This window comes from Malania oleifera, chromosome 5, assembly GCF_029873635.1.
Source record: "Malania oleifera isolate guangnan ecotype guangnan chromosome 5, ASM2987363v1, whole genome shotgun sequence".
Classification (NCBI taxonomy): domain Eukaryota; kingdom Viridiplantae; phylum Streptophyta; class Magnoliopsida; order Santalales; family Ximeniaceae; genus Malania; species Malania oleifera.
The window spans coordinates 42,834,592-42,851,014 of NC_080421.1; positions in this window are offsets into that span (position 1 = coordinate 42,834,592).

Here is a 16,423-nt window from a genome sequence, read left to right on the forward strand (position 1 = left end):
ACACTATCTAATTATTATACTTTATCTGATTACCACTAAACCTCTTGGAACAACTGCAGGTATCTCTGTCTTATCTTCTCCTTAAGCTCCCAAGAAGTTTCCTCTATATTATTATTACTCCACAAAACCTTCACTAGCTGAATTTCTTTAGTCTGCAGTGCTTGTGTCTTTCTATTCAAGATCTGTACTGGTACTTATTCATAAGCTAGTGAATCCTTAAACTCTATTTCTGCATAACTAATTAAGTGGGATGGATTTGGGACATATTTTCTCAGCATAGTTATATGGAATACGTTGTGTATTCTAGATAAAACCGGCAGCAAAGTTAGCCTGTAGGCAACTAACCCTACTCTTTCTAGTATCTTGAAAGGGCCAATATACCTAGGGCTCGACTTGCCCTTCTTTCCAAACCTCATAACTCCTCTCAAAGGAGCTACCCTCAGGAATACTCGATATCCCACGTCAAACTCTAACTCCCGGTAGCGGGTGTTTGTGTAGGTTTTCTGCCGACTCTGCGCAGTATTGATTCTTTCTTTAATTAGTTGGACCTTATCATACTCATGTTGTAAAATCTCTAGACCCAAAACTCACCTCTCACCTATTTCATCCAAGAAAAGAGGAGAACGACACCTTCTACCCTATAGTGCCTCGTAAGGAGCCATGCTGATGCTAGTCTGATAGCTGTTATTATAAGCAAACTCAACTAGCGGCATAAACTGAGTCCAACTACCCCCAAAATCTAGCACACATGCATGAAGCATATCTTCTAATTTCTGGATCATCCTCTCAGTCTGACCATCTGTCTGAGGGTGAAAAGTCGTGCTAAATACTAACTGTGTACCCATAACCTCCTGAAAACTTTTTCAAAATCGTGAAGTGAACCAAGGATCTCGGTCTGAAACTAGGGATACTGGTACACCATGGATGCGAACTATCTCCTAAACATATATTTCTGCTATTCTGTCCATGGAATAGCTGACTTTAATGGGAATGAATTGAGCAGTCTTCGTCAGACGATCAACAACCACCCAAATTGCATTCTATCCCTGTCGTACTGGTGGTAACCCAATAATAAAATCCATAGAGACGAGATCCCATTTCCACTCTAGAATGAAGAGTGGCTGTAACTGTCCTACTGGTATTTGATGCTCAGCCTTAACCTGCTGGCACATCAAACACTGCTGTACAAATTCGACAATGTCCCTTTTCATCCCACTCCACGAAAGATACTTTTGCAAATCCCTATACATTTTAGTACTACCAGGATGAACTATGTATAGTGATCTCTGAGCCTCCTCTAAAATTGTTCTTCTAATATCATCATCTGCAGGCACACACAATCTGGTGTGAAATCTCAGAGCTCCATCATCAGAGATATTGAACTTTTCTCCCTGACCATACTGTACTCTAGCTATTACCTCTGCTAACTCTATGTCATCACCCTGAGCGACCTTAATCTTCTTATATAGCGTAGCTTGTACAACCAAGCTGGAACAAATGTCTAAGGACTATCCTCTACTAACTGTATGCTGAGTCTCTCCAAATCCATTAGGACCGGGTGATGAATTTCCATAGCTACCAGTGCTGGTCCCACTGACTTCCTACTTAGAGCATTTGCTACCACATTTGCTTTCCTTGTGTGGTAGCTAATAGTGCAGTCATAATCTTTAATAAGTTCTAACCACCTTCTTTGCCTCATATTCAATTTTTTCTGGGTAAAGAAATATTTTAAGCTTTTGTGATTCGTGAAGACTTGGCACTTCCCACCATATAGATAATGCCTCCAAACCTTAAGAGCATACACTACCACAACTAACTCCAAATCATGCACAGTATAGTTCTTCTCATATTCTTTAAGCTATCTAGAAGCATATTGAAATTAGGAATAGCTTCCCAAGAGGGGGGGGGTGAATTGGCTTTTTAAAAACTTTCTTCTTAGTTCTTTTTTTAAAGTATTTAACTTCTTTTAATATTTAACAAATTCTTGACTTGTTTGTTTAATTCTTTAATCAATCAAGAACTTTGTTCTTTTATCCAATCAATAACACAATTAAACAACCAATCAATTAAACACAATCTTCAAGCCAAACAATCAATTTATTTGCCAAGTACAAGTCAAACAACAAACAATCAAACCAAGATATAAAGTATTCAACACTTTGGTAATATAAGATCTTAAGATAGTTTGTTTGTTTATATAAGCCCTGTGGTTATGAATTTGAAAACCTTGTAAAGAATGTAATCTAATATTCAACAATCTTTTCACAAACACAATAAAGCTTTTTGTTGTCAGCCCTAGATATAAATTTGAATCAAGCCTTCTATATATGGATTTGCTTAATATGATGTTTAGTACAACATTCAATCACTCTTTCCAAATATTCAAAACTCAAATAAACTTTCAGTTAATTTATCTTTGAGTGTTTAACCAAGAAACGTACTCCGGTATGGTTTCCGCAAGATATGGTTTAACCAACGTACTCCCTTTCGATTTCCGCAACCCAAATCAAAATTAAACTTTAAGGTTTACTTGATTTCCAAATATACGTAGTTTATATGATTTTCAAGTTTAAACCAACCATGAAACTTAAACATGTACTGAAAATAAAGAATAGAGAAAGAGAGAGTGAGACGGAGATTTTTACGAGGTTCGGCTTATACCCAGCCTACGTCCTTGCTATTGGCAAACCATCAAAGGATTACTAGACCTGTTCCTTTAATGGGTAGAACAAACCTTTACAGCACTCCTTGGGTAAGGCTAGAGCCTGCCTTCTCCAAAAGATATCCCCTCGTCCGATCACTCCTTAACTACGCTAGAGCTTACCTCTCTAAGAAATATCCCCTTACTTAGCCAAAGATCAAAACAACCCTTAGAATCTTCAATCTACAAGATAAAAATCAAATAGATGTGTACAAAGAACTTGCTCCTCGAAGAGCTGGTTAGTACACTAATTACAGCACAACTAATATACTTCAAAGTAAACAATAATATGGAAATTAACTTAAAGTTCAATGAAGTATATCACCGATTAATTATTTCAATGATTGAAAGATTTAGAATTTGTAGCACAATTATGGTGGAAGAAGATCAGCTAAAACTCAGTTGAATTCGTGCACAATATGTGAGCTTGAGGGCAAGAGAGATCCTTAAGAATTTGAGAGCAATTTTAGAGAGACTTTGAATTTTTTAGAATTTGAATTCTTGATGCCTTGATTCAATGATCTTTGAGGCTTATTTATAGACTTTAAAAAGTTTATAACTTGATGCCCAAGAGGCTTGAAGTATTCCCTAAGTTTCCATAAGTTTTGAGCCCCAAGTAACATCTTTTAAAAATTTGAATGTTATGAAAAAAATCAAAATAGCCTCGTGGCAGTAGACTGTCCATTTTGGGCAGTCATCTGTCTAGTTAAAACAAAGGGGCATAAAGGTGGAAGTTGTCTGTCCAAACCCACATAGATGCCTCAAAGTGCACTGGTAGTCAACTGTCCAGTTCTTGACAGTCGTCTGTCATGCTGTCAGCTTCGAGCACCCTTCAGTATTTTGATCATAAGTTTTTTTTTTATAACTCTAAATTTGATGATCTTGATCTCAAATGAAATCTAAGAAAAAATCCTAAAACCTTCATGTTGAACACATGTTTAAAAAAAGATTTTTTGATGGATAAAAATATACATCAATGCAGATGTAGAAAAATTGACAGCATTTGAGAAATCCTCTTTTTGGTGCTTTTCTTTCCAAAAATGATTCTAACCTTTTTGAAACAATTTTTGACCTTATAAATATATTTTCCAAGAATGTTCAAAGGTATCTAGGTCAAATAAATTTACGGAAGAGTTTCATACATCCATATTGAAATTCTTTGAAGTACTTACATGAAATTTCCTAGACTTTTTCAATTCTTGAATTCCTTGAGGCCTTTATACATGTTTCATCTTTCTTTAAGCTTTCCATAGTGATCACTTGGGCTTTCCATAGTGATCACATTATACACAGCTCATGGATACCAATATAACCATTATATCTCTCATAGCTCATGGATATCAATATGAAAAGCAGTAAGTCTATCCATGTAATTTATCAATAGCATGCATGATCAAGAATTAATCTCATATCAAAATTCATGCTTATACTTAATAATCTCATGCTCAAATTTTCAACATAGTGAGCCATAAATTTTCAATATAAGTCAAGTATATCATGTAGCATAGGCATGTAAGCATGTAGTATATAGCATATCATATAGGCATGTAAGCATGTAGCATATAGCATTTCATTCTCAAGTATCTTCAAAAAAATTATGCAGTCGCCTGTCAACATGGGGTAGTCGTCTGTCACTAAACAACCAAGTTTTTTTTTTTTTTTTTTTAAATGAACAAAAGGGTGAAAGTCATCTTTCCATATGATGACAGTCGTCTATCCATGAACAAATCAGTTTCTCAATATACATAGAAGGTTGACAGTCGTCTGGCAGAACACTCATAGACGGGTCATTGGTCACTGGCAATCGTCTGTCCATTACTTGACAGTCGTTTGTCAGTCTTCTGACTTGTGTTAAAAACACTTCAAATACATGTCAGTCGTCTGTCACTAGACAGACAATCGTCTGTCAGTAGGATTTTCCTCATTTCAACATGTTTTTGAATTCTCTCTTCTTTGTTCATTTAGACTTAAGATATCAATTTGTTCTTCCTTGAAAAATAAGTTCCAAGACTTAAAACTAAGGTCTCTAAGTCTCTTTGCCTAGTGAGCTTAAAAAAAAAATCATACTTGAATGAACTTGAAGTACTTATGTAATAGCTCAATTTGATATTTTCTTAAGTTAAGCTTTGAAAAAAAAAATAGTACTATGATTTTGCCAACAATGCCATTTTTGAATTTGTTATAATAAGCTCTTAAACACATTTTTTGATCATGAATTAAGTTACTTTCTCAATTTTTAAAGGGGAATGACTTAATCCATGGAGTTTTCATTTATGAATTAGTCTTTCATCTTGGTACCCATTCTTTCTTGGGTCCAGTTGGTTTCATAAAGAATGTTTCTTTTACTTTCCATACTTGTTTAGTTTTTACATCCTTTCTCTTGAATGAACATTCAAACTTTATATGCCCCTTTTTCTTACATTGATAGCATATGGTGTTAGTGTAAGCATTAAAGGATATGCAAACATTATCTTTGGAGGCTTTTGAGAAATAACCCATGTAAAGATTCATTTTCTTTTTATTTTCAATTCTATTAAATCCAATGCCTTCTTAGTGTAGAGATATTCTTTGGGAGCTTACCATTTTGTCAAAGTTTATTTTTCCTTTTGTAAAGTTATAAATGATTCTTTCTTTATCTTTAATCTGATTTTTGAGATCATTTAACTCTATCTCTTTATTGTTATCAACCTTCTTTTGAGATTTCTCTAACTCTATAGATAATTTTCTTATTTTATCCTCTAATTCAGAAATATATATATCTTTCTTATATTCTATAGAGGATAGGGATCAAAGTTCTTCTATCATCTTTTCATTCTTGCTTTCTAATTCTTTAATTTTCAAATCTTTTTCATTTTTAGCAAGATTTTTAGATTCTAACTCCTTTGTCATAGCTTCATTGTTACTTTCTATTTTCTTGATTCTTGAATCCTTTTCTCTTTCAGATTTTCTAAGTGATTCTAACTCTTTCATCATTCCTTCATTCTTGTTTTTTAATGATGAGTTTTGTTTGATTACTTTAATTAACATCTTATGCACCTTGAATAAGTCATTTTGAAGTTTTTCATAAGATGGCATGCTTTCATCATTGGATTCATCACTACAAGACTTATTTGAAGATTTAGATGAGAAGCTTTCCTCATCATCCCAAGCCATAAAGCACGTATAAGCAACCTCTTGATCACTTTATTCATTTTCCGAACTACTTGTACTCATCATGTCCCAAGTAGTGTTTTTCATGGCCTTTTTATTTTTCTTCTTAGACTCTTCTTAAGTACATGACATTCCAGTTTTAAATGTCCAGCTTTGTTGCAATTATAGCATGTAGGAGTTTTATTTTTAGATTTATTTTTGCTGATTTCTTCTCCTTCTTCATCTGATTCGGAGTCTTGGTTTCTTCTTTTAAATTTGTTTCTCCTTCTTATTATTCTTGCTAACTTTTTAGATATGAAGGCTTCTTCATTTTCATCCATTTCACAACTTGAGTTTTCTTTTAAGGTTTTAAAGGCTATTGATTCTTAGGCTTTGGTTTTTCCACTCTTTTCATTCATGGCCATTTCATATGTGAGTAAGGAACCTATAAGCTCATCTAAGGAAGTGGTTTTCAGATTTCTTCCTTCCGTTATAGCAGTGGCTTTTGGTTCCCATTTAGGTGGCAGCCCTTTAAGAATTTTCCTTATCATCTCATGAGTAGTGTAGGGTTTTCCTAGTGCATTTAGGGAATTAATTATGTGAGTGAACCTGGTAAACATATTTGTTATGGATTCATCCGGGTTCATCTTAAAAGCTTCATATTCACTTGTAATCATATCAATCCTATTATCCCTAACATCTATAGTGCCTTCATATGTTACTTCTAGCTTGTCCAATATCTCTTTAGCTGATTTACAAGCCATTACTTTATTAAATTCATTGGCATCAAAAGCACAATATAGAGCATTCATAGCACTAGAATTTACTTGCAGCATCTTATAGTCTAAGTCTTTCACATCAATTTTCTCCTTAGGGACTTGTTTTCCATCAACTATCTTTGTGGGAATTTGGTCACCTTCCATGACAACCTCCCAAGCTTTCCAATTCATAGTTTGAAGATATATTTGCATTCTCTTTTTCCAAAATGTATTGTTGTGTTCACAAAATATTGGTGGCCTAATTGAAGAATGTCCCTCTCCAAAGGGAGCTACGCCTAAGTTAGCAATTTAGATCTTTTTATAGCTTCTAGTTAAGAGTTTCTATAACCCCTCTCTCATACCAATTGAAATTAGGAATAGCTTCCCAAGAGGGGAGGGGTGAATTGGCTTTTTTAAAACTTTCTTCTTAGTTTTTTTTTTAAAGTATTTAACTTCTTTTAATATTTAACAAATTCTTGACTTATTTGTTTAATTCTTTAATCAATCAAGAACTTTGTTCTTTTATCCAATCAATAACACAATTAAACAACCAATCAATTAAACGCAATCTTCAAGCCAAACAATCAATTTATTTGCCAAGTACAAGTTAAACAACAAATAACCAAACCAAGATATAAAGTATTCAGTACTTTGGTAATATAAGATGTTGAGATAGTTTGTTTGTTTATATATGCCCTATGGTTATGAATTGGAACACCTTGTAAAGAATGTAATCTAATATTCAACAATCCTTTCACAAACACAATAAAGCTTTTTGTTGTTAGCCCTAGATATAAATTTGAATCAAGCCCTCTATATATGGATTTGCTTAATATGATGTTCAATACAACATTTAATCACTCTTTTCAAATATTCAAAACTCAAATAAACTTTCAGTTAATTTATCTTCGAGTGTTAAACCAAGAAACGTACACCCGTATGGTTTCTGCAAGATATGGTTTAACCAACGTACTCCCTTTTGGTTTCTGCAACCCAAATCAAAATTAAACTTTAAGATTTACTTGATTTCCAAATATATGTAGTTTATATGATTTTCAAATTTAAACCATCAACGCAATTTAAATATGTACTGAAAATAAAGAATAGAGAAAGAGAGAGTGAGACGAAGATTTTTACGAGGTTTGGCTTGTACCCAGCCTACGTTCTCGCCTTTGGCAAACCACCAAAGGATTACTAAACCTATTCCTTTAATGGGTGGAACAAACCTTTACAACACTCCTTGGGTAAGGCTAGAGCTTGCCTTTTCCAAACGATATCCCCTCGTCCGGTCACTCCTTAACTAGGCTAGAGCCCACCTCTCTAAGCAATATCTCCTTTCTTAGCCAACGATCCAAACAACCCTTGGAATTGTCAATCTACAAGATACAAATCAAAATAGATGTGTAGAAAGAACTTGCTCCTCAAAGAGTTGGTTAGTACACCAATTACAGCACAACTAATATACTTCAAGGTAAACAATAATATGGAAATTAACTTGAAGCTCAATGAAGTATATCACCAATTAATTCTTTCAATGATTGAAAAATTTAGAATTTGTAGCACAATTCCAGTGGAAGAAAATCAGCAACAACTCAATTGAATTCGTGCATAATATGTGAGCTTGAGAGCAAGAGAGAGCCTTGAGAATTTGAGAGCATTTTGAGAGAGACTTTGAATTTTTCAGAATTTGAATTCTTGATGCCCTGATTCAATGATTCGAGGCTTATTTATAGACTTTAAAAAGTGTATAACTTGATCCCTAAGAGGCTTGAAGTATTCCCCAAGTTTCCATAAGTTTTGAGCCCCTAGCAAGCTCTTTTAAAAATTTGACCGTTATGAAAAAAATCAAAAGAGCCACGTGGCAGTAGACTATCCATTTTGGGCAGTCGTATGTCCAGTTAAATTAAAGTGGCAGGAAGGTGTCAGATGTCTATCCAAACACATACAGAGGTCTTATTTTGCTCTGACAGTCTTCTGTCATGTTGTCACCTTCGAGCACCCTTCCATTTTTTGGTTATAACGTTTTCGGTGTAACTCCAAATTTGATGATCTTGATGTCAAATGAAAGCTAAGAGAAAATAATAAAATGTTCATGTTGAACACATTTTAAAAAAAATATATCATTTGATGGAGAAAAATGTACATCAATTCAGATGTAAAAAAATTGACAGCATTTAAGAAATCCTCTTTTTGGTGCTTTTCATTCCAAAAATGATTCTAACCTTTTTGAAATAATTTTTGACCTTATAAAAATATTTTCCAAGTATGTTCAAAGGTATCTAGGTCCAATAAATTTACCTAAGAGCTTCATGCATCCATATTGAAATTCTTTGAAGTACTTACATGAAATTTCCTAGACTTTTTCAATTCTTGATTTCCTTGAGGCCTTTATACTTGTTTCATCTTTATTTGAGCTTTCCATGTTGATCACTTGGGCTTTAATTCTTTGAAACTTTTTATTTAATATCAATGCTCTCATGATCTTCAGGCTTTAAACTTTAAATTCATGCTTCAAGCTTGATATAACCTTCCTTATCTAAGGTACAAGCTCTCATGAACTCTTTAACCTTGCATTCTTCATTTAGTCCTGAAAATACATCACTTAACATAGCATGTTAAGATCCACTTGTTTTTAGTGTCAAAATAGGATATCAAGCCTTGTAAGGCCAACACATACACAATAGCCCTGACGTATTGCATCAATACACACTTAAGTCGCTTCAGGTATGCATCACTGTATATCACAAACCTGTCCTCCCTTAATGGGATAGCGAATAGTGGGGTAGTAACTAACCTTTGTTTCAATTCTTGAAAGCTCTACTCATAGTAATCAGTCCATTCAGACCTTACATTTTTCCTCATGAGTCGCGTCAGCAGGCTTGATAAACTGGAGAAACCATCAACAAAGTGCCAATAATAGCCTATTAAACCCAGGAAACTTCTAACCTCTTGGGCATTCCCTAGTCTTATCCAATTCACTACTGCCTCTATCTTACTTGGGTTAATGGATACACTTGCCTTAGAGATCACATGGCTGAGAAAAGAAACTTGTCTTAGCTAGAATTCACATTTCTTAAACTTTGCGTATAACTTTGTTTCTCTCAATGTTTGCAATACCAGCCTCGAATGATGTTCGTGCTCCTCAAAACTCCTCGAGTAGACCAGTATATCATCAATGAATACAACCACAAACTGGTCCAGGTATTGATGGAACCTCGGTTCATTAAATCCATAAATACCGCTGGCGCGTTAGTCAATCCAAATGGCATCACTAGTAACTCGTAATGCCTATATCTCGTTCGAAATGTCGTCTTTGAGATGTCTTCTGCCCTCACTTTCACCTGATGATAACCTAACCGCAGGTCAGTTTTAGAATAAACCCAGGTCCCTTGGAGCTGATCAAACAAGTCATCAATCCCGGGAAAAGGATATTTATTCTTAACCATCAATTTATTTATCTCCCTGTAATCTATACAGATCCTCATGGTCCCATATTTCATTTTCACAAATAGAACTGGTGCTCCCCAAGGCGACACATTGGTCCTGATAAATCTCTTATCCAACAATTCTTGCAATTGATCCTTTAGTTCTTTAAACTCGGCTGGGGCCATTCGATAAGGTGTTTTAGATGCTGGTGTTGACCCTGGTAGAAGATCCACAATAAATTCAACTTCACGGTCTGGTGGCAAACTAGGTAATTCTTCTAGGAATACATCTGAGAATTCTCTAACCATAGGAATATTAGCTTGCTTCAGTTTTTCTTTCGACAACTCCTTTAAGTAGGCAACAAATCCCTAATAGCCTTCTTGAATCAGTTTCCTCACCCGAATGGCTGACTCAAGCTGTGGTGAAGAACATACATGTGCACCAAGAAATTTGAATTCTTGCTCACCTAGAGTTCTTAAAATCACTTCTTTCAAGTGATAATCGATACTAGCATAGTTAACTGCGAACCAATCCATACCCAGAGTTATATCAAACTCTTGCATGTCTAATATCACAAGATCAGCTGACAATACTTTTCCCTGAATAGTGACTGGAAAGCTCCTAAGTACCCTCCTACATCTCACCACTGATCTAGTTGGCGTAACTACAGCCAACCCAACACCCAACAACCGTGCCTCATACCCCTTTAATTTAGCATACACCAACAAAATAAAAGATTGGGTGGCACCTGTATAAAATAAAACAACAGTTGTATATGAAAAAGTAGTAAAAGTACCTGTAACTACGTCCCCAGCTACATCGGCATCACCCGGTGTCAACATATAAACTCTTGCTAGTGCAGTGTTCCTCTTCTGGCCTCCACAGGGTGATTGATAACCACCCCAAAACGGTCTAGGAGCTGGCGTCTGAGCTTTCAATCCCTAACACAACCAAGATTTATGCCTGAGTCCCCCACAGTGGTAGCAGATGTCCTCTCCCATTCTGCATTTACCTAGATGTCTACGACCATATCTAGGATAGGTAGGAATAGCCCCTCCACCCTGAGGACCTCCGTGGCCCATCATCGTCCCTGACTACCCCCATATCGATCTCTTCTCCATGGCCCTCGGCCGGAACTCGCCTGCAAATCCTGAGTCGTGGACCTTTTCCTTGGACTCTAAGCTGCAGCATCTCTCTGCATGCCACTCTTAATAATTGCCGCTCTATCCACCACCTCCGCAAACTTCTGAGCTCAAAAACTGATAACTTGCTCTAACAAATTCTGCCTCTAGCCTTCCTTAAACTTCCTTGTTTTCTTCTCCTCATATGTTGCCAAGTGTGGGGTGAAACGAGATAACTCAATAAACTGTGCTGCATAGTGCGACACCGTCATCTGCCCTTGAGCTAAATGCAAAAATTCTGCTGCCTTCGTGCTCCAAAAGATAGTAGAGAAATATCACTCGAAAAATAACTCCTTGAACTTACTCCACGACACTGGAACTGGATCCGACCTTTGCTCCTTAATCATCCGCGCTGATCTCCACCAGCACTTTGCCTCTTCTATTAGTTTAAACGACCAAATGACACTTTTTGCTTATCTGTACATGCCAGCACTGCTAAAATCTCCTCCAGGTCTTGAACCCAATTTTCAACTATAATTGGGTCAGGTCCTCTCGCAAAAGTAGGAGGCTTCATCCGCTTAAACTGCTCGATCGTGTAGCCACACTCTCCTCCACTCCTAGCCATCTCAGCCATCACCTATTGAGTGACGTTGCGTAATATGACATCTATATCTCCACCTCCCATACTGGAGGGTCCTAGTCTGTCACCTCCGACATTTGTACCACTGCTCCCTGGAGCCATCCTGAAACACATAGAACATCATTTCAAAATCCTATCTCCCACATAGTTCTAATTTATTCATTCAACTAAAACTTCATATTCTTTATTAATAACTCCCCTGTTCCTGCCCCAAAATCCAATCCTGCAACCCAAATACATGACTCGTTGATAGTTTACTATGGTTTTCCTGAAATCGTCACCTCTGGAAAAACATAGAAACCACCATGAAAATCCTGTATTCAGACCACAGAACAAAACCTCAAATTCTTTTCTTATATTTTGGTATTGTTTCTGCTGCATTATAAGGTCTACATAACCTAACAACCAAGGCTTTGATACCAAACTGTAAAGACCTACTACTTATATAACTCATATATATATAGCATAAACACCATCTTTCTGAAATACTACTGATAACATCCCAGGCTCAAAGGAGTACTGAGGAAACTCTGAATTTCATACACACCTAAGTAGTGATGTACAAATTATGGGAACTACTATATACAATACCAGAAAACTATAATATTTTTAAGTATATTTACAAAACAAAAAAATACCCAGTGACATCACCAAAATCTAGAAACTACCCCAAAACATTGGTATCTTAAGAATACCTACCCTTCCAATGTGACAATGTAAACCAATCTCTACCTGCGAGCCTGATCTACTCACTTAGCTGGATCTCCTGAAAAATAGTAAGTCACTTGGATGAGACAATGCTTAGTAAGAGGAAATATGCTATTACTAGTGTGTGGCGGCTAAGTTATGCATTTAATATACTAAAATAATACTGATACTATACTATGAGTAAGCTGAAAAACTATACAAAACATATGTGATGTAGTTTAAAATACAACTGTGTATCTGAGTTTGCTATCTGTACATACTACTAATATGATAATATAAACTGTTGTTGTGTGATATATCTGTACATAGGAACTTTTTCTATACCCTGGGATCTGTATATCATGATATAATCCCTCATGATAGGGTTGTGCAACTCGTAGGCTGGACTTACTATGGTTAGCCTACTAGGCAAGTCAATCTATATCTATAACATCCGCCAATCTAGCCCATTGTAATCTCTCTGGGTAATCTCCAAATCTAATATTGTCTAACCGACCACCTCAACCTAGCTCGTTGGGGAGACTACAATCTCTCCTGGCACGGTTAGACTGAATGCACATACTAGTTGAGTAATGCGGTTGCACTGTATTTGTAATCGCAATGGTACCGTGCTCTGCTGTATATATCTATCTGTCATTTCCACAGGGATTTGATACTGTGTAATACTGTATATATAAATATATAATTATCTTACTGCTTTAACATGATTTCAAAACAACCATAACACTTATAAATCTGAACTGTATTATCTAGAATATCTGACTGAATTTTCTATAATATCTGTCTGAAATATCTGAAATATTTGTTTGTTATATCTGATTATAATACTGCAATATCTGTCTATAATATCTGTAATGTCTGTTTGACTGTTATGGTTTATAAATCACGTTATTATGAGAAATATTGTAAGTTTCATTTTCTGCTAATAATTTGTATAACTAAATATCTGTAAAGTTGCATAATCAATTATGCTAAAATATAATAAACTCAGGCCACAAAACTATGTAATTAAAATCTCATGCTCAATTTCTATAATTCCGTTATAATTCTAATAATAATAATATTATGAGAAAAACTGATCAATAAGTTGATAGATATATATGTTAAAAAAAATCTTCTGACATGCATTCTAAAACATCTAACATAGCATATTTCCCTTACCTAATTTCTGAAAAGTCTCTACTGTACTCTGGCCCTACATCTGCATGGTCCCCCGCTTAATACCCTGAAAACAACATCCCCTAGAACAAAACATCAGTATTTCTTCATATACTATATTTCTTATAATTATGGGAAAGGTAAATACTGACTAAAATGCCTTACCTTGAGATTGGGATGAAATTCAAATCATTCCCACCAATGATCTGCTTCGGCAGACTTGCAGAGAACTTCCCCAGGAGCATCATGGTAGCTTTAGATCGTTGATTTGATGAGAAATGGAGCCTGGATCAAAGAGATAAGGGGAGAGGGACGTTTTAGAGAGAGAGAGAAAAGGGTTTCCTACACCAGATTTATGTGAAAATCTAATTTTAAGAGTACTTATAGGCCCGAATTCGCCGACTAGACACGTCATCTCGTTGACGAGTCCTTGAAGAAGTTTGTCGATGAACCTGAACCCCTCATCAATGATTTTCAGATTACCAAATCCCCCCTCTCGATAACTTCTCATCGATGAAACGTGTCTTCGTCGACGAGATCCTCATGTATTCTCGTCGACAAATCCCTTGTGTTCATCGACTAGACCCTGATTGATTTCGTAGGTTATTAAAGTTTACCTCTTCGTTGTGTGCCATGAAGCGTATATTTGCCATCTCTTGCTCGCTGGATTTGCTCTTCAATTCACTTGAACTTGTGTCGTACCATGTTGCTTTCATTGTTAGCTTCTTCTTCTTATTTTCTTTCTTGAGTTGAGTGAAGTACAACTTTATGTGTTTGAAAATTTTACAATGATAAAGAGTGGGAGGTTCGTTCTTACTTTTGTTTTCCTTTTTACTAGTTTCACCTTTTTTAGTTTTTGAAACTCTTAATTTTCTAGTGAATTTATTATTTCGTTTGAAGAATTTTCCAAGTATTTTAGTTATAAATGCTAATTCTTCATCATCTAATTCACTGGATTCATTATCTTCTTCACTTGAAGTTTCTTTAGAGGCTTTTAGAGCTATGGATTTCTTATTTTTATTTTTAGTGTTTCTTTCTCTCATGGCCATTTCATAAGTTAGAAGTGATCCTATAAGTTCATCTAGTGAGGTTGTTTTGAGGTTGCTACCTTCGATTGTGGCTGTGGCTTTTGGTTCCCAAATGGGTAGAAGTACTCTAAGGATTTTGCGATAATCTCATAGGTGGAATATGCTTTTCGTAAAGCATTTAGTGAGTTTATGATGTGTGTTAAACTAGTGTATATACTTGTGATGGTTTCATCAGAATTCATCCTAAAGGCTTCGTATTCACTAGTCAACATATCAATCCTATTTTCTCTAACATCTACGGTGCCTTTGTTGGTCACTTCTAGTTTATCCCAAATTTCCTTTGTTGTTTTACATGCCATAACTCTATTGAATTGATTAATATCAAGTGCACAATATAGGGTGTTTATTGCACTAGGGTTAACTTGCAGCATTTTGTGATCTATTTCGATCATCTCTTTTTCTTCCTTAGGTACCTCTTTTCCATCCACTAGTTTGGTAAGGATTAAGTCACCATGTATGACAACCTTCCATGCCTTCCAATCCATTGTTTGAAGGTAGATTCTCATATGTTGTTTCCAAAAAGTGTAGTTAAGTCTACAAAATATGGGTGGTCTAGTAGAAGATTGACCCTCACCAACAGGAGCTACTCCTATGTGTGTCATCTAGATCTTTTTAGCTTCTAATTAAGATTTTCTATAACAAGTCTCTAATAACAAAAGAAAGTTAAGGTGTAGTCCCAAGAGGGGGGGGGGTGAATTGGGTTTTAAAATTTTCTTTTAATTATATTCAAGAATTCTTAACCACTTGTAATTTAAACAAACACACAACAAAATCTTAGTTATTTAAGCAATCCACAACCTAATAGTTAAACAAACATTCATTCAATCAACAACTTAAAATAATCAATCACAAAATACCAAACCAAGATAGAGTATGCAACACTTTGCAATTTTCAGCTTTGTTTACAGCCTTGTGTATATATGTAAGCCTCATGTTAATGGATTTGATTTCTCGATATGATTAAATATATGAAGTCCAACACTTCTTCCTAGAACTTGGACTTTAAATAAACTTTCAGTTAATTAGTCTTGGGTGTTAACCAATCAACGTACTCCCTTACGGTTTCTGCAATTTGTATTGATCAACCAACGTATTTCCTTCATTTCCAAAAATCCCAAAATCAAATTAATCTTTGGTTTATTAATATCCAATCCATGCAGTTTATATGCTCAAAAAATTAAATTCAACCACATCGTTAATATGTGCTAAAAAGTAAAGAGAGTAAGGAAGGAGATTGACACCATGTTTTTTATGAGGTTCAGCTTATCCCTAGCCTACATCCTCACCTTTGACTAATACCACCAAAGGATTCCACTATACAGTTCCTTTCTAGGTGGAACAAACCTTTTACAAGCGATACCCTATGCTCAAACACTCATTAAGTAGGCTAGAGCAACGTCTGTCCAAGTGATACCCCACACTCAGTCCAGGAAAGGATTACAACTGCACTATTAGTTACCACCCGAAAGGGGTAATGTGGTCGCTGATGCTTTGAGCTGGAAATCAGTGGATTCATCTATAATTGCAGTGGAAATTCAGCATTTGATTTGGATGGATATAGAGAGGCTAGATGTGGAGTTGGTAGAGGGCGATCACCAAGCATTTATTGTTAACCTAGTTTTGCAGCCAACTTTACAGGAAAAAATTAAAGCAGTTCAGAGGAATGATGCATAACTAGTAAAGCTTATGGAGAA